General features: G+C 36.9%; 1 long non-coding RNA gene across 2 annotated transcripts; it reads right to left on the reverse strand.

The window, feature by feature from the left end:
- Positions 1–690: 690 nt before the first annotated feature.
- LOC115279145 lies at positions 691–25,749 on the reverse strand. 2 transcript variants are annotated; one of them, XR_003903238.1, is made up of 5 exons: positions 25,288–25,749; positions 24,547–24,747; positions 17,386–17,447; positions 2,600–2,853; positions 691–812 (listed from the first exon to the last, which is right to left on the reverse strand). It is a non-coding gene; the product is annotated as an uncharacterized LOC115279145 (long non-coding RNA). The 2 variants fall into 2 exon arrangements; XR_003903239.1 differs by lacking the exon at positions 17,386–17,447 and having other exon boundaries at positions 25,288–25,748.
- Positions 25,750–26,251: the final 502 nt, after the last annotated feature.

Consider the following 26,251-nt stretch of genomic DNA (forward strand, 5'->3'; position numbering starts at 1 on the left):
TTTCATATATTGGTTTTGAAAAATAAAGAGAAATATGATAAAAGAAAAAAGAGCTCATTGTGTCTAATGTAGAACCATTGGAGAATAAGGAGAGTAGTGAGTTAACTACTTGCCAAACGCTAAATTGGTCACCAGGTCTAACTTTAGCATAATTTTTAGCTCCTTCTAGAGAATGCTATGAGAGAGTAAGGAAAAAGACACCAAACAAGAGACCATCAAAGAGTAGGAATTGATGACTTTCTTTAGCTATATTGTCTGTTTGGTATCTGTATCTACAGAATCTAGGGAAAGAAGAGATCAACCAGCATGGCTGGTCCCTATGTTTGAGAATTTAGAGAGAACTCATGGAAACCTGAAAAACGGATGCTCAGAGATACATCAGGTAGATCTAGGTGTGAAATATAAAACTCTTCTGGCTACGCTATGAAAAATCTTTAAAAATCTACTTATTTCTATAGACAGTATAGCATCCTTCTGTCTAGTCTTTAAAGAAAACTTCGTTCTGGTGAGCAGAGAAACTGCACACTAGAGCAGTTATGACCCAAGCCTAGCTGCATTTTGGATTATATTTCTCTAGACTTTCACCAGTTGCAAACCTGAGTAGAACTTGGCTTGGCCTCAGCTGCAATGTCCTTAGGGTATCTGTTTCAGGCTGTATAGACTTGGCTATGTGAAAATAACAAACAGACCTTGGAATTTCTGTTTATTTTTCATTCAGGCCAGAGTCTGATGCAGATTTAGGCAGGTCTCCTGACCAGCTCCCCTCCAAGTGGTGACTCAGGGACCAAAGATGCTTCTGTCTTTTAGTATATCTAAAAAAAAAAATATATATATACAAGGTTAACATTAAAGGAAAATACAGAAATAGAGAATTGTGCAGTATTGCTTTAAGGGCTGAGTATAAAAATGCCTTACATTATTTCTGCATACATTCTACTGACCTAAATAAGTCACATGGCTCCCAATATATTTTCATGGGAGAATAACATATGCATGTCCCCAGGAAGAGAAAACAGTGTGTTCAACACATAACATAATCTTAACCATGGTCCAAATTCTGGTCAACAAAATGTCTATGCTTCATCTCATGTATCAAAGAAGCTCACATCTGCTCCCTATCTCCCCAAGGAAAATAATTCACTGTTCCTTTATTCACTGCATCCATCTCAGAATCAGGTTCTCCATTTTCTCTATCAGATCTATATGTGGCTCCTCATGGTTAGGTGACACAGGAACAACAGGATAACCTATCTGTACCCCCAACCTCATATCCACATACAGGACATCTACAATGAATACCAAGAATTAGGAAGAGCAGGAATAACAGATACACAATAGGCAATGTTCTTTAGTGATTTGGTAATATCACTGCAAAGAAACTGGGAAAAATCTCACATTAGATGTAGGGGTGAAGCAGAGAGGAGGAGGTTGTTAGACTAGGCCTTGATTCTACTCTTTGAAAGCAATTACTTGTCACTTCTCCGCGGCCTCTAGCCATAACCTCTTAGAACAATTTTCTTGTCATTATTTTCCTTAGCCGCATCTATAGAGAGTTTTGGAGGGCATGCCTTCTTTGGATGAGGTGTTCCAAGTCTGCTTTCTGATGTGGCAGTGCAAGAATTGATGTTAGCATTTGAATCAAAAAATACTTTTTCAGGAGTGTCCTTGTGGTGTCCTGGACAATACAATTCCCTCAAAAACTCTATAGACTTCTGATTTATTTGCTTCGACCAGTTTAATATGACCAATTACCATACCCAAAGTTATTTCCTAAAAATAATGCCCAAATTTATTGTACATGGCTGCTCCCCAACCTCGTGCCTCTTTCTCTCTCAACTTAATTGTGACTATCATTAGGTTCTTTGAACAACAGTAGTCAAGCCACACTCTACTCTGACCTTTGTATTCAGCCAGAAAGTTTTTCTGTGTGTTGTCACTCAAAGTTTTTGTAATTCAGTTTTTACAAGCAGCTGGTTTTCCAAACTTGAAAAATGTTGAATGTCTAATAATAGACAATACACAGTAGGGCTGTGAGGCACTTGAACATCTAACTAGAAATGATTCGTAGACATGTCTTCTTCCAAAAGTAGACTAGGCAATGATTTTTGGCAAAGATTTCACCATTTTTCCAGCCTTTAAGTATCAGTTTCCTTATCACATGCCATTAACCACAGGCTTCAGACTTTTATATTTTGTTGGAGCAGCACCCCACTTTAAGATAACAATTTCTGTATCAGGGTAAGTAACATAAGCTCCTTGAAACCCATCCCCAAACCTTCAATGGCTTAATAAAACTTAGTGTTAATCATTAGTGCTTAATAAAGTAACAAAATCATTTTTTCCACATGAAAATCCTTTGCTTTATTCTCCATGCATCTCAGTTGGTCAGAAATGAGCAAAACAGAGCTTGGAATATGGTAAGTGCTCAGAAAACTAGCTGTAACTATTTGTATTGTTATTGCTAATATGACAAGTCACAGAGAGTTATAAATGAAACAGATAGAAGCCATTTGGTTAGCAGTAAACAAAGCAGTATTGAGGACAGAATTAGATCAGAGATTCAGTTAATTAGTTTGCTAGGGCTGCCATAACAACGTACCACAAACTGGATGGCTTTAACAATAGAAATTTTGTGTTTCACAGTTCTAGAGGGTAGACATCCAAGGTCAAGATGTCGGTAGGATTGGTTCCGTCTAAGGACTGTGAGGATGATGTGTTCCATGCCTCCCTGCCAGCTTCTGGTATTTTGCTGGACATCTCTGGCATTCTTTGAGTTGAGGGAGCATCACTTCTATCTCTGTCTTCATCTTCACATGGTGTTCTCTGTGTGCGCTTCTCTGTCTTCAAATTTCCCTTTTTAAAAGGACACCAGGCATATTGGATTATTGCCAATCCTAATGACCTCATTTTAGCTTGATTACCTCTGTGAAGATCCTATCTCCAAATAAGGTCATATTCTGAAATACTGAAGGTTAGGATTTCAACATATGAATTTGAAGGAGGCACAGTTCAACCCATAACACATAATAAGCCATTAATAAGTAATTTTTCCATTGAAGTATTTCTTAAATTACATATTTACATAGTGACTAATGGTTCTCATCAGTTTCTTCATGAACAAGATCTAGATATTTATATTAGAAATCAAATATGTATTCTTTACTCTTTACTGGGCATAATTATGCTTAAGTTAATGCATGGCAAACTGTTGTATTGCAGTGATCTCAAGAAATCTTTCTGTTGCTTCCTATTTCCTTGTGTTTAAATGTGCTTTTGTCTTCTATGTACTGTGATAAATGATTAGCTATGATAGAAGAAGAAAAACCAGGTGAGTAGACTATAACTTTACAAAGTGTTGTTTTGGGATGCCTATGTGGCTCAGTCAGATCAAACCCCAAGTTGAGCTCTGCACTGAGAGTGGACCCGGCTTAAGATTCTCTCTCCCTCCGCCCCTCTTCCCTGCTCACATATACGCACACCCTCTCCTCTCTAAAATAATTTTTTTAAAAAGGTTGTCTTAAAAATTACTTTCTGTGTTATAGCCATATAAAAACTATAGTATAATCCAAAGTCTATTGCACAATTGTTTGACTTTGTTGAAAACAAATCCTTAGTATGCTTAAATAAATATGAAAATAATGAGAATGAGAAAAAAATCATTGAGGCATTCATTTAATTAAAATCGATATCTTCATCATTTTCTGTGTATTGATATTTTATATTGTTATTCTCCCGAGTAAGGTGACACTTCCATATCGTTTAAAATGTGGTGAACCGTAAACTATAGCTATTCTAAAGAAAAATTAATATATGGTTTAGGTCAAAGATATTGCCAAACAAACTTATTGCAGTCAGATTGTTTTATTGAAACTACAGAAGTACTCATGCACAGAAATAATAGTTGTCGGTAAAAGGTTGAAAGATAGGAGTTTGTTTGTTTGTTTTTGCTCGAAACTACACGATTGCTTTTGTTTACTCTGACTAAAGTGTCATCATGAAGGAAAGCAGGGTTGGCCTGAAGCCAAATATTCTGAGTAGTCAACATTTAGCACAACTTCCCTTTTGCTCAGTATTTTGTTCTTCTCATCATATGATCATCTCCCTTCTCCAGACTACAGATACTAAACATTGTCATTTTGTTTCTGGCTGCAACTTGTCTTTCTATCTCCAGCCTTTAAAAGAGAGGATGACACATTACAAATATTGAGGAAGTATGTTTGACTGAATACATGAATAAATGACTCAATTAATGAGTGATTTGTATGCGGAAATCCTGTATGTAGCTCGACTAGCACTGTCTTCTTGATATTGAAAATCTAAAATTAACTTCCCTTTCCTTATTTTTTACTCCTTCCAGTGTTTCCAGTTCATGTAGTTATAAAAATATAAAATTGTAATTGTTATGATTAATATTAGGGCATAAATGATTGGCCCTCATAAAGTTATTTGTTTTTAATTTACTTTGCTATTTTGTAGCATTTCATCCATTGTGGTAAGACAACAAATAGACTGTAGCCAGATCTATTTTTTGACTAGTTTTCCTAGCACCAAAGCTAGTCCTGAGAAGAATGGCCAGGTACACAGCAGACACACAATATAGATGTATTTACTGATTGATGAGAGAAGATGAGAACATAAACACTGCAATGCATCTTAAATATGAAAGTATGCATTTTGTTATGTTTCATTGGAACAGAAAATTTTGCCTCATCCGTTAAACAAATAGGAACCTACTCAATATTTCCTGATAGTCTCATCTAAGTAGTTCATGTTGATGAGGTTAAGTTTTGATCAAAGAAGATGAGATCAGTAAGAAGTATTTCCCCATTACAGACATCAGTAGTGGGCAATTTCCTGGCAGCTTAGGAAAATAGGTTAACAGGATGTTGTGCGGCAATGTGACAGAGTAAATTTTTTACAGGAAAAGGAAGCTTAAAAATTAAGTCAAAAACTAGTTTTAGAAAATAGTTGGGACACAAATTATTATTGGTCATATCTATGTTGGTGTTTGGGAATTCAAATTTCAAATTACCAAGGGAACACTTAAATGAAATGTTGTAGCCACATGTATAAAAAAAACACCTAGTCTGTAGTCATGGACTAAACTTCCTATTGACCCTAAATATTTCAAAACTTCCTTCTGCCAAATATTCTAATGAGCATCTATCTTATGAAAATCCTAAAGCTCTCCTCTGTTCTACATTAAACTAGGGCTCTATTTTCCACAAGTGCCAAAGACATGATTAAAGTTCTCATTCTCTTTTACAGGCATCTGGACTGGAGCATTTCAATGAAACTTGTCCCAAAGACACAGCTGCATGGGTCTTTCCTGTATAGAGTTCCAGAACATATTAGAGACAAAAAGGCAATATGAAATATACGTTTAAAATTTGACAAATTGTCAACATTATCAAGAACAATATCAAGGTCTATCTATGTAGGCAATTACTATGCAAATCACATAGGTAGACTAAGTTCCTACTATTTAGAGACTCACAGTCTAAAACATCGTACTTGAAACTAACCATCTAATTCCAATTATAGAGGCATCTAATTTAGAATCGGGAAAAAATAATGATTACCAATGTGAACAAGGCTAGTGATGAAGAAAGCTCTTCAAGTTGATGATTCTCAACCAGACTCTTGGTTGCCTGATTATCGGTCCAGTTCACTGTTCATTTGTGTAAGTGTCCAGGTGTTTTAATTGTCCCCTATCAGGAGAGCTTTAATGGCATAAGGAACACTCCATGAGTTTTCTTAGGCAATGTATGGTCAGAATTCCAGCTTCTCCAGTACTCTGTGAGCTTAAGAAGTACAATTTTCCATTCTGAACCTTAGTTTCCTTGCTGGTAAAACTTTTATCAGTGCAGATATAAGTGTGAAGGACCAAATAACTGACCAACAGGACAACAGGAACTGGCCATTACTGCCCCTGAAATCTGTTTGTCTCTGTAGGAAATGGGAACAGCATAGGCCTGGTCTCTGGTAGATTCCATTCAGATTCAGTCTTACTGGAACGGAGGGGACATACTGGTAGTGTATGTGTAGGAACTAGGTATCAGTAGTAACGTCTGCTTTTTTAATTCGGGTTTTAAGGTGTATTATAAGCCATTATTATAATGCAACTCCTCAAAATATATATTAAGGCAGGGAGAGGACAGAAACCGAGGAAGGATGGGAATGGGAAATGCATATTGTTCTATCTTACGTTTTTCTTTACAGTTGGTTTTCTTACAAAGCCATAGCAACCCCCACAGAGAAGTTCTTGTCTGTTTCTTTTGTCTGTTGAGTATAATATTAGAGCTACTACATTATCTTCTGTATCAGCCAAAAACAAAAACAGGGAAAAATAATTTGGAAGAAAATAAGTGGAAGTATTTTAGCTAAATACACTTTCAGTTTTAAAAGGTCTTAATTGTACATTCTTTTGTTATTACTGATATTGGTGTTTTGATGAGGAGTATGAGAATTCTTTCACATCTACCAGGTCTTAAAATCAGAATTTGTAAACTTGCAGCCTATAGTCAGATTGGGCCTACAGGTCTATATTCTTTGAGTGGTACAATATCTGTTTTATTTGTATTTTGCACACTTTTGACAGGGACATATACTCTCCATGTCTCCATAGTCCTCAACTGTATCTTACATCTGGATACTCTGTTGTTGTTATATTTTACATTGCCCATAGTGCCTGAAAGAATTAAAGTTCACAGTCTCCAGGATAGGTATTAGTGTCATTTCCTTTTTCTCCAGAGAAGAAAATATAGAGATCGAGAAGGAATAAAGCTGAAAGGTAAGGAGGATTGGAAGAAGTCCTTGAAAGTATTGGTTGATAACAAAACAACTTCTAAAATGTCAATTGAGGTTAGAAATCTAGTGAAGGAAAAAGCATAAGAAGAAAATAACCTCCTTAAAACCAAGGTCTCAAAAGGCAGAAAGAGAGCACCACCTTGCCCAGAAAGTCCCTTGTGTAGAAGTTAGGACGGCCTTTGGCTGTATGTAACACATCTAAATATAGTGCTTAACAAAGCAGGTGTTTTCCCTCCTTGCAGAGGAAGGATTCCAGAGTCAGTTTAGGGGTGATATACTACTAAGGAACTCCTCAGTATTGATTCTTTTCCAACTGTGTTTCAAACCATGTAGATTTTGTTCTTATGATTACAAGATGGCTCTTCTATATCTATGCATCATGTCCTGTTCCAGATGTGAGCAAGGGGGTGGGCCAAAAAAAAAAAAAAAGATGCATTCTGGCTTTTGAGCAAAACCATTCCAGGTTCTTTAGCCACATCCAGTAGATTTCTGCTTGCATTTTATTGGTCTGAACTGCCTTACATAAGCAAATCTAGCTGTGAAGCAATTTCAGAAAATTAGTACTTTTATTACAATTTAAAAAATGTTTATGTATTTTTGAGAGGGAGAGAGAGAGACAGAGAGGGAGACAAAGCATGAGAGGGGAGGAGCAGTGAGGCAGGGAGACACAGAATTTGAAGCAGGCTCCAGGCTCTGAACTGTCAGTACAGAGCCTGATGCGAGGCTCAAACTCATGGACCAAGAGATCATGACCGGAGCCGAAGTTGGATGCTTAACCTACTGACCCACCCAAGCACCCCAGAAAATTAGTACTTCTAGCTGAATATATTGAACAAGATTCAGTTCTGTTGCTAAGAACAAAGAAGGGAAATGATATGGAGTAATCAGCTAAGAGCTAACAATGAAACAGCACTTTGTACATGCCAAAAACTTTCCATATAATAACTCATTTAATACAATTACTCTCTGCAGTAGATACTATTCTATTTCCATTTTGAATAAAAACAAACTAAAGCTCACAGATGTTTGATAACATGCAAAAGCTTCCCTAGCTAAGAAGTGACAGAGCCAATATATGAACCCATAATATGCTGTGTAGACGACACATCTTAAGATGCACAGGAATTAGAACTGCTTGGTGCAAAGAGGGTAGAAGTGATGCTGTTGGCTAAACCAAAAGTCTGAATATTAGACTATACCACAGGATGCCAATTCTATTTCCCATCCATATTCTCCACTCTTCTTCAGTCCATGAGACTCCAGAATAAAAGACAAAATACTTTTCTACAACTTAGATCAGTTATGGCACTTACAGCTTTGAGTAACGGAAAACTAGTACCAACTGTCTTAAACAGTAAGAAATCTTATTGGCTCCTATGACAGGACGTGTAAAAGTAAAGCAGTTGCCAAGCCTAGTATGATCAGGGTTCAGCTTTACTTGAATGCTCTTCTCTGTGTTATCTGCTATCCTGTGGGTTGGCTCAGTTTGAGACATAGCTTTTTTCATCGTCCAAAATGGATGAAGAAACAAGGGATCCAATATTCTTCTTTGCCTTTTTTCAAGAGAAGAGAGACAAAAAGGTACCTTCTCCCCTAAAAGCAATAAAGATTCTCCCAAAAGCCTCCAGAAACTCTCCCCTTGTACAGAATTGGGTCCCTTGCCCATTCCTAAAACAGTCTCTAACAAGGGGGATGAGATCATATTGCAAGATTAGAAATAATTAAAGATCTCTCTGAAAGTGGAAAAGAGGCAAGTTTACATGAATGGCAAGCACTGTGTGGAAGAGGGGTAGTGTGTGAATAAAACCAGACTTTTGTTAAGAATGTTATAGGACAGATTACTGCTGGGTTGAAATTTGTAATCTTCAATACTATATAAATAATATTATGTACCAATATTAGTAATAGTATATAAATACATATGATACCACACTATACTATATATACTAATAGTAAACTATATATAAATAATATAAATAAAAATAGTGTAGAATTTCAGAATAGCAAGTTAATGAGAAAATAATGAAAGTACCAACCAAGCAAGAAATAGGTAGCAAAGTTTTTTGACTAGTATCACATTTCTAACCATAATACTGAATACTAGAAGAGTGATACTTTCTCGAATTTAACAAAGGAAAACATGTTTATTAAACCTAGAATTATATTCCCAGCTAAACTATCAACCAAAGATTGGAGCAAAATAAATACATTTTCACATCCATGAAGGTTCAGAACTTTTATTTCATATGTATCCACTCCCAGGAGGTTATTTAATGGTATGCTGCAGAAAAATAAGTGAAAAAGGAAAGAGAAAAATTATAGAATACAAACTAATAGGAATCCCTGAAAGTTAGGTGCCAGTGGGACTGGAAATATTAGGACTGGTGCAAAGTCAGTATAAGAATCAGTGATATTCCTAATTTTTCTCCCATACCCACTGCTTGTTATCAACTTCTCTATACCTGCCTGGATGCTGAGACATTTTCTAGGCTAAACTCGGAGGTATTCTGTATTTTGTATTCAGTGATATTAACTGAAGGTGGGACTTCTATACTGAAATGAGAGATGAAATAAAAGCCTATACACTAAACAGTGAGATACTAAAGCTCTTTCCCTGGCTGAGTGTTTATGAGGCTGAATATTACAGGATTTCTCTCTGGAGAGTGTGATGAATACAAGAGAAAATTACTTAGAGGTATAGACAGGGAAGTCCAGGGGCAAGGTCCCTGCCTTCAACCCAAAGCCCATAATGTGACAGGTACTTTTCAAACCCCATTCTATCCATACACACAAACTTCCAGTTAGGTTTTTAGTGTCTCAGTCATATTAAAAATGGAAAATCAGAGACAACCAAAGATGTATGGAAAAGTCTAACATTAAAGACAGACACTAAATTGTATAAGAAAAAAAAAACAAAAGAAGCACTAAGAAAACAGAAAATTCACATGAAACTGAAGAAAACTTATAATTACTGTATTCAGAGAGATGAAAAATAGGGAATAAAGATAGTATAATGATAAAGAACTCTTTAGAAATAAAAAAGTAAGTTGAAGAAATTAAAATATGATCATATAAATAAAAATTGTAGTGAAGACTCAAAACACAAAGCTAAAGACATTTTCCAAAAAACAACAAAATTGGCAAAAGAGAGAAAAGAAAAAGATCAGAAAATGGTATTACCCATTCAAGGAGGAAGGACGAAAATAATAACAACTCCAGGAAAAGATATAATACAAAGAAGTCTCTCAGAACTGATGGTGTAAGTTCTAGACTGAAATGGTTCAGCGAGCAAACGGGAAGGACGCTCAGTAAATGGGTAGACAGTGCAACTTACTTTCACATCATGAAATTTTAGAGGACTGAGGGTAGAGAGAAGACCCTGGAAGCTGCTGGTGTTGGGAGCGGGGGAAAGAAGCAGGCTACATGCAGATGGTAAGGAAATAGTTCAGCATCAGACTTCTCAGAATGACACTGCAAGATAGAAATCAATGAAACACTGTGTTTAAAAAGTAAGGGAGTCCCTTGCATCCCCCTCCCCACAAACAATTGGTCATCCATTCACAGAAAAAGTGTTTTTGCAGGAGCCAGCACCATAAGCCAAGGGACCCAGAAGATGTCCTACCCACCTACTCATTGTATAATAAGCAAATAGACCTTGGTTCTGCCTGTGGACACAGACATGAGCTGGACCTGTCCCTCTTGCCTGCCGTCTAGTAACCCTTGCTGAACACTGACTTACACAGTCATCAACAGACAAAAAAGTCTTGGTGGAAGTCCAGGGTTCTAGCAGAGAAGTGCCAGCACACTGTTGGAGTAAGCAAACCAGAGATTGAATAAGTTGAGGAGGGTAAGAGGAACAGTTTGACATTATCATGTCACCTGTCTTCCAAGGTAGCACAGCTGGTGCCAGGCAAACCCTTCTCAGCCCATGATTTGTCTTGTGGAGGAAAGAGAGAACAGGTGCATGAACTCCTGGCTTCCCCAGCTGTGTGGGATGATGCCGGAGGCATATTTCTCTCTCATCCCATCCAGGGTACTGCGTCATGGATTCCATGACTGGGGGTGATTAGCAGCAGGGAAACAACAGTGGAGGTCTGGAACATGTCACAAGCACTGATCCTACTAAGCGCATCATGGACTCCATCAGGAGGCCCATCTCGTGGCTGATGGCATGCCTCCCCTGTCAATCCCCCCAGTGGGCCATGGGCATTCACAGCACTCGCATTGCACCCACCCACACTCCCACCCCACAGGCAGCTCTTTGTATGTGCCCCTGACAGTAGCACAAGTGAGCTTTGGCAGATAACTAGTGAGCATGCACAGAAAGCTGGACTGCATCTATGAGTCAGGAAGAGACCAAAACTTGAACATTTAGCACCACCTTTGAGAAAGTAAAAAAGTCTGTCAGCAATTGGCCTGGTGTACACCAGGATCGAAAGAAAACATACAAGCTTAAGAATCTGCCACAAAATTTAAGAAACAAAACAGATGCACGTAGGGGGAAGTGAGAAAGAGAGGCAAACCATAAAGCAGACTCCTAGCTCTAGAGAACAAACTGAGGGTTGTTAGAGGGGAGGTGAGTGGAGAGTTGGGCTAAATGGATGATGGGTATTAAGGAAGGCACTCATTGTGATGAGCACTGGGTGTTATATGTACATGATCAATCACTAAGTTCTACTCCTAAAACTAATATTATACTATATGTTAACTACCTAGAATTTAAATAAAAACTTGAAACAATACAAACAACAAGAATCTGCCACAAGAGGGAGCAAGAAGTGTGGATCAATGTGTGTCCACAGATCTGAGAAAGCCACAGCATCCCTAACTAGAGCCAGGGGAAGATGGTTCTTTTCCAAAGTTATTCAGCAAAGAATGGAGGAGGTGACTACTACTTTAAGTGAAAAGACAACAATGCAACAAGGCATGGAGCATGAAGAGTCTTGGAACATGGGAGTCATAGAAACATGACATTGCAAAGGGATCACAATAATCTTCCATTTATCAACCCCAAAGACACAGAGATCTGCAAGTTATCCAACCAAGAATTCAAAATGAGATACAAGACAACACGGAAAGACAATTCAGTGAAATCAGGAAACAATGTAGAAATAAATGAGAAGTTTTTTAAAAAAAGATAGAAATCATAAAAAATTTCTGAGCTGAAAGATACAATAAATCAAATAAAAAATGCAATAGAGAGCCAAAATCAAAATGAATCAAGCAGAAGAAAGAGTCTGAAATTGAAGACAAAACAATTTTTTTTTAAAGACAATGATCTTTTCAGAGAGAAGAAAGAAAAAAAAGCCTTTTAAATCACCTATTCAGAGAGAACAAAGAAAAAAGAATCAAAAAGAAGGAAGAAAGCTTATGTGATCTATGGGATATCAGTGAACAAAGCACTTTTGAGAATTACTGGAATTCAAGAAGAGAGGAAGAAGGGGCAGGAATAAATGGCTGTATGTTTGTTTTGTCAGCACATATACTAAAAGGATGTGTGGAGTAATTCAGGGAAGATTAGCTATGGCCTCTGAACAAGGATGACATGAAAATTCATGACATTCCAGATTAAAAAAAATAATGGCTGAAAAACTTTGCATCTGGAGAGAGATTTGGCCATCCATGTTCGTGAAGCTCATAGGTCCCCTAAATGAACTCAGAAACATATTCTCCAAGGCACATTATAAAAACTGTCACAATTTGGCTCGGGTCATGATCACACAGTTTGTGAGTTCAAGCCCCGCATCATGCTCTGCACTGACGGCACAGAGCCTGCTTGAGATTTTGTCTCCCTCTCTCTCTGCCCCTCTCCTGCTTATTATCTCTCTCTCTCTCTCAAAACAAAGAAAAAAAAAGTTTAAAAAATAATAAAAGGACTCAAGAAATCAAAGACAAAGAATCTCACAAGCAGGAAGGTAAAAGCAGCTTATTACTTCCAAAGGAACCCCCATAATGCGATCAGCAGGGTTCTCAGCAGAAACCTTATAGGCCAGGCGAGAGTGGGACAATATAGTCAAAGTGCTGAGGGGCACCTGTGTGGCTCAGTCGGTTAAGTGTCCGGCTTTAGCTCAGGTCATGATCTCACGGTTTGTGAGTTTGAGCCCCATGTCGGACTCTGTGCTGACGGCTAGCTCAGAGCCCGGAGCCTGCTTCAGATTCTTTGTCTCTCTCTCTCTCTCTGACCCTCCCCTGCTCGTACTGTCCCTCTCTGTCTCTCAAAAATAAATTAAAAAACATTAAAAAATTAAAAAAAAAAAACAAAACAAAGTGCTGAAAAAAACAGATAACTGCCAAACAAAATACTCTATGGATCAAAGTTGTCCTTTAGAAATCAAGGAGAGATAGAGACATTCTCAGACAAACAAAAGTTGAGGCAATAAATCACCACTAGACCTGACTTCAAGAAATCCTGAAAGGAGTGCTTAAAGCTGCAATGAAAAGGTACTAATTAGTAACATGAAAATAGCAATGCACTGGTAAAGGTAAATATAAAGTCAATTTCAGAATATTATAACATTGTATATGGTACTGTGCTAACCACTTAATTCTAGCAAAAAATTTAAAGGACACAAGTATTAAGTATAGCAACAGCTACAATAGTTTTCAGTGAACATACAATATAAAAAAGGTAAATTGTAAAATAAAAATTAAATAGGGATTAAAGAAGAAAAATTTTTGTATGTAATTAAAGTTGCTGTTAGGTTAAAATAGACTGTTTTATCTATAAGCTATTGTAGGTCAGCCTCATGATAACTGCAGAGCAAAAACCTACAGTAGATACATGAAGATGAAAATAAAGGAATCAAAGCATTTATCATTATGGAAAACCATCAATTCACAAAGACAGCAAAAGAGGATGAAAGGAACAAGGAAACTGTAAGAAAGCCAGAAAACAATATTATGGAATAAGTAAGTCGTTACTTATCAATATTTATGCAAAATGTAAATGAATTAAATTCTTTAATCAAAAGACAAAGTAGCTGACTGGAAGAAATAAACACCACCACCAACAAAAAACAAGAAAAAATTATATGCTTCCTATCAGAGACTCACTCACAGGTTCAAAGTGAAGGAACAGAAAAATATATTTCATGCAAGAAAAAACCAAAAGAGAGTAGGAATAGCTATACTGGTATTAAACAAAATAGGCTTTAAGTGAAAAGTTGTAAAGATACAGAGAGGGCCATTATTTAATAATTAATGGAGTAATTCATCAAGAGGATATAACGTTCTTGAATATACATATGCCCAACATTGCAGTATATAAATATATCAAGCAAATATTAACAGGTCTTAAGGGAGAAAGAGACAATAATACGATAATAGAATAGTAAGGGACATCAATATCCCACTTTCAACACTGGATCAATCATCTAGACAGAAAATTTATAAGAAAATGTCATACTTGAGCTATGCTTTAGACCAAATGAACTTAACAGACATATACAAAACATTGCATCCAACAGCATCAGTATATACATTCTTCTCAAATGCACACAAAAATTCCTCCAAGATAGGACATATGCTAATTCACAAAGCAAGTCTTAGCAAATTTAAGAACACTAAATCATATCATTGTATCATATCTCTTTGACCCAATGGTCTATTTTCCTAATAACAATAGGAAAGTGGAAAAATCCCCTATGATATGGGATTAACACATTCTTGAGCAACCAATGGATAAAAGAAATTAAAATAGAAAAAAAACCACCTTGAAGCAAATGAAAATGGAAACTCAGCATACCGAAATTTATGGAATATGGCAAAAACAGTTCTAAAAGGAAAGTTTATAGTGATAAATGCCTACATCAGGAAAAAAGAAGATCTCAGATATACAATCTAATTTTATATCTTAAGGAACTAGAACCAGAGAAGAATAAGCACAGGGTTAGCAGAAGGAGGGAGATAGCAATCATCAGAGTAGAAATAAATGAGAGAGAAAAGAAAGAAGGATAGAAAAGATCAATGAAACTAAAATCTGTGTTTTTGAAAAGATGATGAAAGCTGACAAGCCCTTAAGTTGACAAGCAACTTAATTCAACATCATGTCAAAAGAATCATATGCCATGATTAAGTATGATTTATCCTTAGAAGTCAAAGATGGTTCAATGTGTACAAATAAATAACTGTGATTCACTACATTAGGAGAAAGATAAAATTTAAATGGTTATATTAATGGATGCAGAAAGAGTATATAACAAAATTAAACATCCTTTCATGGTAAAAGCTCACAACAATTTGAATATAGAAAGAATATTCCTGGGGCACCTGTGTGGCTCAGTGGGTTAAGGGTATGAATTTGGCCCGGGTCATGATGTCACAGTTTATGGGTTCAAGACCCGCATTTGGGTCTGTGCCGATAGCACAGAGCATGAAGCATGCTTTGGATTCTGTATCTCCCTCTCTCTCTCTCTGTCCCTCGCCCACTCATTCTCTCTCTCTCTCTCTCTCTCTCTCTCTCTCTCAAAAATACCTAAACCTTTTTAATAAATGAAGGAATATTCCTCAGCATAAGTAAGGTCATATGTGGAAAAACTCACAGCTAGCATCCTACCCAATGATAAAACGTTGGAAGTTTTTCCTCTAAGATCAGGGACAAGATAAGGGTGGCCACTTCTATGATTTTTATGCAACATAAAGCTGAAAGTTCTAGCTGTAACAATTAGTCAAGAAAATTAAATGAAAGACCTCCAAATCAGAAAGAAAAGAGTAAAGTTATCTCTGCAGAAGATATGATCTTATGTATGGAAAATTCTAAAGGTTTCACTAAAAACTGTTCGTCCAATACAAAGATTCAATAGAGTTGCAGGTTATATAATCAACATACAAAAATCATTCCATATTTAAACAGTGACAATACACTAACAGGAAAAAAATTAGAAAACAATCCCATTTACAATAGCATAAAAATACTTTGGAATAAATTTAGCCAAGGAAGTAAAATATCTGTACAGTTAAAATGATAAGACATTGATGAAAGAAACTGAAGAAGACACAAATAGATGTGAAGATACCCATGTTCATGAGTTAGAGGCATTAATATTTTTAAATGCCCATACTACCCAGTCATCTATAAATTTAATTCAACTGCTATCAAATATCTAATGGCATTTTTAAAGAAATAGAAAAAAAAATTCCTAAAATTCATAAGGAAACCACAAAAAGTCCCCAAATAGCCAAAACAATTTTGAAGGGCCCCTGGGTGGCTCTGTTGGTTAAGCGTCTGACTTTGACTCAGGTCATGATGTTGTGGTTCGTGGGTACAAGCCCCATATCGGGTTCTGTGCTGATAGCTCAGAGCCCGGAGCCTGCGTTGGATTCTGTGTCTCCCTCTCTCTCTGCTGCTCTTTGGTTCATGCTCTGTCTCTCCCTCTCTCTCTTTTTCAAAAATAAATAAACATTAAAAACAATTTTGAAAAAAAAAGAGCAAAATTGAAAGCAGTAGACTTCCTGATATCAAACTAAATCACAAAGCGATAGCAACGAAACCAATATGGTACTGGCATAAGAACAGACATATAGACCAATAAAACTGAGTAAAGATCCCCAAAGCCAATCTTTACATGTAGGGTCAACTAATATTTAATAAGAAAGTCTAGAATACTCAATAGGGAATGGGTAGTCTCTTCCATAAATAATGTTGGGAAAGCTGGACAATCAAAAGAATGAAATTAGACCCCTCCTATACCACTTGCAAAATTTAATTGAAATGGATTATAGGTTTTAACATAAGACTTAATACATAAAACTACTAAGAGAAAAAAAATAGGAAAAATGGTCCTTGGAATTGGTCTTCCAAACAATTTTTTGGCATCAAAAGCAGAGGCAACAAAAGCAAAATTAAACAAGTTGGGACTATATCAAACCAAAAATCTTTCTTCACAGCAAAACAAACAAACAGAACAGGAAAACAAAAACCAAACAAAACAACAATGTGCAAAATGAAAATGTAACCTATGGAATGGGAGAAGATATTTGCAAATCATCTATCTGTTAGGGGATTAATATTCATAATATGAAAAGACTCCTATAACTCAGTAGCAAAAAATCCAATTAAAAATGTGCAGAGGACCTGAACTTTCATTTTTCCAAAGAAGACATACAAATGATCAACAAGTGCTTAAAAAGATTCTCAACATCACTAATAATCAAGGAAATGCAAATCAAAACCACAATGAGATACCACCTCACAAAAGTGTTGGTGAAGATACAGAGGAAAGAGAATCCTTTTGCACTGTTAGTAGGAATATGGATTGGTACAACCATAATGGAAAACACTATGCAGTTTCCTCAAAAAATTAAAAATAGAGCTACCATATGATCTCACAGTACCATTTCTGGGTACAGATCCAAAGGAAATAAAGTTAGAATCTCAATGTCCAGGGCAGTATCATTCACAATAACCAATAAATAAAAATGAGATTAAAAAGATATGGTATATGAATATATACAATGGAATATTATTTAGCCATGAGAAGAAAGGATATCCTGCCACTTGTGACAACATGGACGAAGGTACTATGTTAAGTGAAATGAATTAGACATGAAAGACAAATACTAAATGATATTACTTACAGGTAGAATTTTTAAGAGCTGAACTCACAGACCTCAGAGAGTAGAATACTGTTTGCCAAGAGCTAGGAGAGGGGAAAATGGGGAGATGTTGGTTAAAGAGTACAAATTTCCAATTATAAGATGCATAAGTTCTGGGAATTTAATGTACAGCATGGATAGTTAACAATACCATATTGTATATCTGAACGTTGCTAAGATAGTAGATCTTTAATATTCTCACCACAAACAAAAAAAAAGTAATCATGTGAGATGATGGAGGGATTAACTAACCTTATTGTGGAAATCATTTTTCCAAAATGTAGGAGTATCAAGTCATCATCTGTACTCCTAAAACTTATATAATAATATACAAAATTGTATCTCTATAAAGCTGGAAAAAATAAAGGAAAAAAAAACATTTTAGGAAAAGTAATTTACACCCTAGAAATCTACACTCTCCTAAACCAAATGTCACATATTAGGGCAAAATAAAGAGAATTTCAGTCTTGCCAAATCTCAAAAAACTTATCCTCTGTATACATTTTTTCAGGAAGCTATATGGAATTGTAGTCTAAGACCACAAAACAATAAGGAAGGAAGGAAAGAAACAAAAAAGCAAGAAAGAAAGGAAAGAAGGAAGGGGAAAGGAAATATATGGTATTCAGGAAACAGAATCTAATACAGAACAAAATCAAGGGAATTATCAGGATGATGAGAAAAAGAAAATTTTAGTCACAAAGAGCAATTAGTCTAGAGGAGAAAGAGGTATGGAAGGGTCCAAAAAAAGACATCAGCATGGGGGAAGAACAACAACTTACTTGTTTATCTGATAACCTGGTTATTGATTACTGGATGTAATGATGTAAGGACCTACCTGACTGTATTACCCTGCAAAGGATTTGGGGGAGAAATAGTGATAATTCATAGAAAAGTGAGAAAATGATGAAGACAGTAATTATTAACACCAGGAAAAAGAAAGTGATCAAGAAAAAAACATAATCACCATACCCTATATAGATTAACTACTAATAAAAATATAAGATTTTTAGGGGAAACTGGGTGGCTCATTTGGTTAAGTGTCAGACTCTTGATTTTAGCTCAGTTCATGATGATGATCTCACCGTTTGTGAGTTTGAGCCCCGTGTCAGCCTCCTTGCTGTCAGCTTGAGATTTGCCTTCTCCCTCTCTCCCTGCTCATCTCTCTCTCTCTCAAAACAAATAAACTTTAAAAAATAATGAAAATATAAGCTTTTGATTTAATGAAAAATTGAAGAAAGTATGTTAGGGAGTTATAAATCTGTTACAACTTCATATTTTATTGTGAGTAGTCAATATAATCAATAATATCTAAACTAATAACTTTTTAAAAAGTAGTAAAGTATGTTATTTCGAAATATGAAGTGAACATCAGGAGAATAAGCTAAAAAGAATTGACAGTAGTTATGCCCCTGGGAGCAGGGATTGTCATTGGGAAGTCCAATGGGACAAGAAACTGCTCATTTTAATCATCAGCCTTAAAAGCCTATTTGACCTTTAAATCTGTGAAAATTTATATATTTAATAAAAATAAAATTGTTTTAAAAGAAATACATTAGTCATGTAGTTTAATTTTCCTTATAAGATGCATTTTAAAAGTGATATAATCATCATTTTCAGTGTCTTTTATATGACTCCATTATGAGTATGCTCTAGCTGGTTATTCATAATCCTACATCTTCAGATCACCCTGAATTCACTTCTAATGCATTGTTTTATTTTATTTTTTTATCTTTTTGAAGTTCATTTAATTATTTTGAGAGAGAGAGAGAACTAGAGGGGGAGGGGCAGAGAGAGAGAGACAGAGGATCTGAAGCAGGCTCTGCCCTGACAGCAGAGAGCTCGTCATGGGGCTTGATCTTGTGAACCATAAGATCACGACCTGAGCCGAAGTCGGACACTTTGCCACCCAAGCACCCTTAATGCATTATTTTAATATACTTTTGCAAGTAGATAAAAAGCAAAGGTAGGTGATTTCATTAAGTCTATACATATAGCAAGTTTTCTCAAAAGCTGTTTAATTTCATCTTTTGCATTTAGGAATTTATGGCAAAAGTTATAGGCTGGAAAATAAAATCCACCACAGTATAAACATTATTCATGCAAATTATAACAACATTCATAAAATTTACGTGCAAGGTAATCTGTTAGATGATTATTCAAATGTGGCAAAGTAAAGTTGAAAGCAAAATGAAACATCTGGGGCCAGAAAATATGTTAATCGGAAGGGGTTATAGATGTGCATGTCAGTGGATCACCATGCCCTTGAGGAATTACGAATTTGAAAATGCCATCTTTTCCCCTAAGAGTTACCCCTGATTGAAGTGAATGTCCAAACTCAGTAATTGATAACATCCTCATTTATCTCTGTTATAATTGTAGATTTACCAATTTAACATTCATAAGGGTTCTTTCCCATTCAGGTTTTTAGGGGGGACACATCAACAAAAGTGCTTGTGATAGTTTATTTTTTTATTATTTTATTTTTATTGTATTTATTTATTTTTTTATTTTAGAGAGAGAGCGCACATGTGAGTGGGGGTGGGGGGAAGGGGAGAGAGAGAGAGAGAGAGAGAGGGAGAGGGAATGAATCTTATGCAGGCTCCATGCTTAGTGCAGAGCTACAGACGCCGGGCTTGATCCAATGACCCTGGGATCATGATCTGAGCCAAAATCAAGACTTGGACACTCAACAGACTGAGTCACCCAGGCACCCCACGTGATAGTGTTTGGTCAAACATTCCAGGTGTTTTGGTGAGGATGTTTTCAGATGTGATTAGCATTAAAAAGGGTAGAAGAAATTACCCTCCACAATTTCACAAAAGGCCTAAGTAGAAAAAGGCAGCAGAAGTGAGAAACCCTTCTCTATGCATGACTGTTTCTCTTCTAGGATGTCAGTCTTTTCCCGCCTTAGTACTCAGACTCAGGGTGGAGTTTACACCGTCGGCTCCTCTGATTCTTGGTCCTTCAGATTCAGACTGGAACTACACCATTGTCTCTCTCGTAGGTCTCCGGCTTGTCACCTGCAGATCCTGGGATTTCTCAGCCTCTCTGATCATGTATATCAATTCCCTATCATCTTTCTGACATATATATATATATATATATATATATATATATATGCCAGATACTTGGTCCTGTCAGATATATATTTGGTTCTGTTTATCTGAAGAACCCAGACTAATATAGTGCTTTTCTGGAGGAAAGTCAAAAATTCAGTTAAATGGCTATTTCTAAATATTCAGTCAAACCAACTGAAGACATATATGGTTAATTCTTGTCTTAGTTTAGTCTTTTGAGTTGAATGTAACAGGAATCAACTAGCGCTAATTTAGGACAAAAATAATTTTAAAAAGAAAAGGTTGGGAGGAATTTATTTTAAGAAAATAGAAGTATCGCAGTGATATCCAGGGCAGAAGTACTTCTGCAGTCTGTGAAGGAACTGGAACAAGACGTGGGATTCCACTTCATGTTCCTATCCATACTTATCTCAGGACATTTGTTTTATTTACTTTTCTCTCTACAAACTATCACTTCTACTCTGTTCACATGGTGATAACGATGCCATAATTCCAGAGGTTTTACTTCTTCGTTTAAGAGATCAGCCTATGTAAGATGAAAGTCTTGAAACTAACTCTAGATTTCTACGGGAGAAATTAGATTGGCTATATTTGAGTCAGGGACTCTCTGTGGTTGAAGTACTCACCAACAGGAGCATGGGGTCATGCTGTTCAAATACAGTTGCTGTCTTCTGTACCTATGACTCTGTGGATGGGGACTGGGAAGGGCAGGAGTCCCTAGATAAGACAGGTTAATTCTGAACTCACTTTTTCTTTCAATAATTATGCTGGGACTTTCTATATGTTCAGCACTGGGGATATGTTTCTGAAAAGGATGCTTCTTACCCTCTGAAACCTTTCTATCTAGTTAGGTGTATTGGGACAGGGAAGTGGCTGGTGAGGACTGGATTTTATGTAAATTATCTCTGTAATAAATGCAACAAGTGATATTATGCAGACAAAAAAAGGTGTTATAGTAGCAAAAGAGAAGACATCCCTCACTGAGATGGGAGGTGAGTGATGTCTTGTGAAAAAATGACTTCTGTACTAAGACTACAGACATGCATAAGTGTTAACCTGGTCAAACAGATGAAAGTGAAATATAATAGAAATGACTCTAATGTTTATATAGACACAAAGGTAATGCTGACGGATGTAGAACAAAGTAATATTGGAATGCTGATGGGTATCTCAGCTTGGGTTTCCCAAAAATCAGATACCGAGACAAGACAAAATTAGTCCACTCTGCTAGCAGCATTCTTAACAGTTCCTTCCAACAAGGATGTCCAACAGCCTATTTGCATAACAGATTTGCATTCTCCCAGTGTAGCCCAGCAGGAAAACAGCACTTTTTCCTCATTGGTTTCCCTGGAACGGTGCAAAGTTCCAGGGCTGACTCTAATGAGAATGCTTTGGGCCACTGAGCCAATACTATAGACAAACACCTAGATTATTCTGATCAGGGATCGGGGAAGTCCCCATTTGTATCACATGACCAAACAGTGGGTGAGGAGGAGTAATTCTTTAAAAGATATCATGGAATTATTACCTGAAAAGAGAATGAATGCTAGACAGGCAAAATCCACAGATGTCTACTAAAATTTGGGATGACACCCTTTAATATTTATTTTATACTTGAAGGTGTGATGTATTATATGGACTTAGCAGCAAAGAACTTTTCCTTTTCTTTTTTTAAAAATAGAGTTGATCCTCTGACTGTCTTCTATCAGAGGAGTAACTTGGGTGTAAAGGATGATTGTAAAGAGTAAAAACCTAAGTCATCCAATGTTGGTTTTTAGTATGCCATAAAAATTCATAGAAAAAGAGAATAGTGATTCTTAACTCATAATGGTTCACAGATGTTTTTTTCACAGAAAATTTTGAGAATCTGACGAATTCCATAGACTTGCTCCATAGAACATTTTTTGTTCTGTACATACAAACTTCTTTTGAGAGACCGACTGTCTACAGGAAGCCCAAGTTAAACCCGTGATCTAGATTGACTGAATGTTTTCAAAGCGCTTGGCTCCTTCGCAAGTAAACAGATAGTCCTTTTCATAGTTATAACATAGGAATGCCATTTAGATGAATTTGTTGATTTTTATTTTTAAACTGCTCAAATTATGAAGATACACAAATCCGAAACACCATTTTCATACTGCATTCTTGTTCAATTCAGTGTCACAATCTTAAATCAAGGCAGATAAACTGTATTCAATTTCTGGTGAGGATACAAGGGTAAAAAATTAAGTCTTTCTGAAGCTTTTGAATATTGTTTACTCCCATAATAAAGAAGGCAGCTTGCTGCCTAATAAGATGTGGCCTGGGAGGTGGCTTTATCAATTTGTCGATCCCTTGGAGGAAAAACTACATTTTAAAAACAAATCCAAGAGTAAGACATACATGAATGAAATCCATTTACACTGAGAGCACATTTCTGTACTGTGCCAAATAAAGTAAGAATTTTTGTATAGAAATTTATTCTTCTACCTTGCCATTCTTAAATAATATGATGTTCAGGAATTAAACACGTCTTTAGGAAGCACTTTAGGGTTTTTCTGCCTTTTCTATAAACAGTGGTATTTGTAAGACAACCACCAATTTGTGAAAATGGTTACATGCTATATTTATAGGTTTGTCAGATAAAATGAAATAAAGCACAGGATAAGCACAATTATTTTTTAAGGTAAGTATGTACCAAATATTGCATGGAACAGACTAATACAAAACAATTGTTGCTTATTTGACGTACAGGTTGAACTGAGTATCCTATATTTTAATTTTCAAAATCTGTCAACCCTATAGATTTGCAGACAATATTGTTTTTATTCACTTGTAATAAACCTTTGGTTTTGTTTATTAAAGTAGGTTTAGCACTGGCATCTCCTTTTATTGTCAGCTATCTGTTTTCTAGCTAACGGGACTCTTAAGAATATATGCAAGTATATTTCCATTGAGGTTGTTACGGAATCCTTCAAGCTTTTTTTCCATAAACAGTTTCCACTCACATCTCTTTTCACTCCCGAAGAACTTTATGAAGAAAGCTACACTAAGGTAAATGTTTCTTTATTTCAGATTGGTTTCAGATCAATTCTTTTAGTAATTGAGGGAATGTTATTAAAAGTTGCATATTTTCTGCACTTAAAGTAAGTTACATATGTGATTTTCAATGATTTGTCTTTGAAAGCGGAAACTTTTCAAAATGAACCATTATGTAGAGATGAAATCAGCGAGTCTAGAAAATGAATAATTCATTTTTAAGTAAATGAGAAATTATTTTGTGCTGTTACTTATACATTTTCATATTTATAGTTAAATAGTAATTTGCCATACACAGGGTATTAGTTGTGAACTGTGGTTTTCAATATCACAGACACATTTGTTGCTGTGGTTTTGCAATATCATTCCTTGATGCTTTTCTCAATTGTGGTTTTCATAATCATTGTTTGATAGTCATGTAGCTGCGGTTTGGGGCTGCTATATCCATTTGGACAGAGATAATTGCTTATAGGTTTTGCTGTCTTTTAATTTTACAACCTTAGTGAGTTAAACTAGAAAAAGAAAAATTGAACTTTAAATATCATCAACATTCTCATTAAAAATGATGAGAAAACACCAAATGCAATAGTATTCCTTAGTTTAATTCATCCATAATGACTATAATTAATATATATTTATACATTCATATAAACTATATCAATTTCTAATAATGCAGTCTGCTTATTTTATCAGTCTTGCCTTGAATTCCCTGACTTTTGCTCCTTTCAGCTTTTAAACTGAATATTTAGCTGAGATTTATTTGTTTCTCTTTTGCTTTGCGTATTTAACCATTTCAAATGCCAAAAGCAACACTAACTGTTATGATACTTTAATTCCAATGGGCAATCCTTTTGGCTGATATAAAAAGTCAGCCAGTTCTGTAAAAAGATCTTTAAAAACCATCATGTATAATACATCCAATTCTAAGCACACCAATTTAATTGTAATGAATTGAAAATTAAGGAGGCAAAAATCTGTCGTTCTCTGTCTGCTTATTCATTCCACAGCACAAACACACATAAGCAACCCTGCTTTTCCTGGTACTTACAGCTTTAATTTGTTGGTTCTTCAGGGGAGGGACTTTATCATTTAGTGCATTTTCCACTGCAGAGGACCATGTATTCTTACAACCTCACATGGTAATAGTACTAATGGTGATGTAATAAAATTCACGCTTGGTCTTCAGCTCTGTATTAAGATTCAGCCATGCCTTTCATAGGGTTACTCTTTACACCTTCCAGAAGATGTCCTGATGGGGTTAGAAACGACACTGATTACAGTGCCTCCTGCACACTGAGCAGCCTGCGTGATGCTCAATCAGTCAGGCTCTCTGCTGACCCCCAGACCCTTTTAGACTATCAAGTTTGGTGGGGCTCCTAGGAATGGCTAGTCAACCAAACAAAGGGGGGGGGCACCAATTTCCGATCAGAGTGGATGACCTCACAACCTGGGGGAACAGGTCAGCAGTATCCAGGGGTACATGTCAACTGCAGTGGGGTTTATTAGTAAATACTGATTACATAAAGCAGCCAGTTCCACTGCCACTTGGATAGAAGCTTCCTCCAGCCCACCCGGGAAGATATATTTAATACTCAGTATATATGAAACTGTGAGAAACTAAGCTAGCCTCATGCAGCTTAACTTGGCCAAATAATAACTATGCAAATCACTTCAAAATTTGTTCTCCTTTTGGCTTGCAGTTTCCAACATACTACACACACAATAATTGAAAAAGAATGAAACAAAACTTTAAAAGCTAAAGAACCATGAAATAGTTATTGGGTCTTACCTGCTTGGTAAATTATGGCAAGATCAAATCTTTTATTAGCCGCTGGCTGCTTCCCTGTGGCAGAAGAACTAAAAAGAATTAAAGGTCATGGGATGGGGTGGGTCTTTAGAACTTCCAGAGACTTCCTCAAAAAGTTAGCATTCTGCTTAGAAACGATTCTTTTCCCACCTAGGGCTAATCACTTAGCTAACAGTCCTTCTTTTTGACATGAGGGGGCAAAAATACATCTGTCTGTCTCCAAATTCGGAATTATTACAGTCTACCATGCAAACTCGAGGTGAGAAAGAGCACTTTAAGGACGCCGCTCAGCCTCCCATCCGTGCGGGCTGAGTGGGGGGATGGTCCACGTCCGCAGCCGTCTCTTGGGAACCTTGAGAGCAATGAAATGGTCTCCAGAGAGCCTGGGCAGATGAGAGGGCTTAACTGGCCCCAAGACACACAGTTGGCATTTGTGATCAGCTGCCTCTCGCCGAGGATTTTGCCAGTGGCCTAACCTTCCTGCCAAGAAGCTGGATGGGGGGAGGGGGGAAGCCGGGGGAGGGGGAGGCATAACTGGAAGCGCAAAGTTTACGGAGGCACTGGGATTTCTTTGTGCCCCGCTGGACGGGCGAGGCGTGAGGAGAGTTGGGGTCCATCAGAGGGGAATGTGGGAAGAAGTTGCCTGGAGGGGTGCTCTGGCAGATGCCCAGAGCTGACGCGGTGACAACTGCAGAAGGTGGCCCCCCTGCAAACCCTCCCCACGCCTCTGGTCTCCCCCCACCCCCCACCCCCCACCGCGCTCCTGTGCACCCGACCCGACTGAGGCCGGGGCCCTCTTTTGCATCCGGACTGGCTTTGGATGCAGCCAATCCTCCGTTCGCTGATGGAATAGCCTCCCCTCCCCGCAGCCCCGGCGCGCCCCTCCCTCCCGCGCCTCGCCGCCTCCCGCGGCAGAGAGCGAGCGGCGCGGCCCGGAGCGGCGGCG

Source organism: Suricata suricatta, chromosome 15 (genome assembly GCF_006229205.1).
Source record: "Suricata suricatta isolate VVHF042 chromosome 15, meerkat_22Aug2017_6uvM2_HiC, whole genome shotgun sequence".
Taxonomy (NCBI): Eukaryota; Metazoa; Chordata; class Mammalia; order Carnivora; family Herpestidae; genus Suricata; species Suricata suricatta.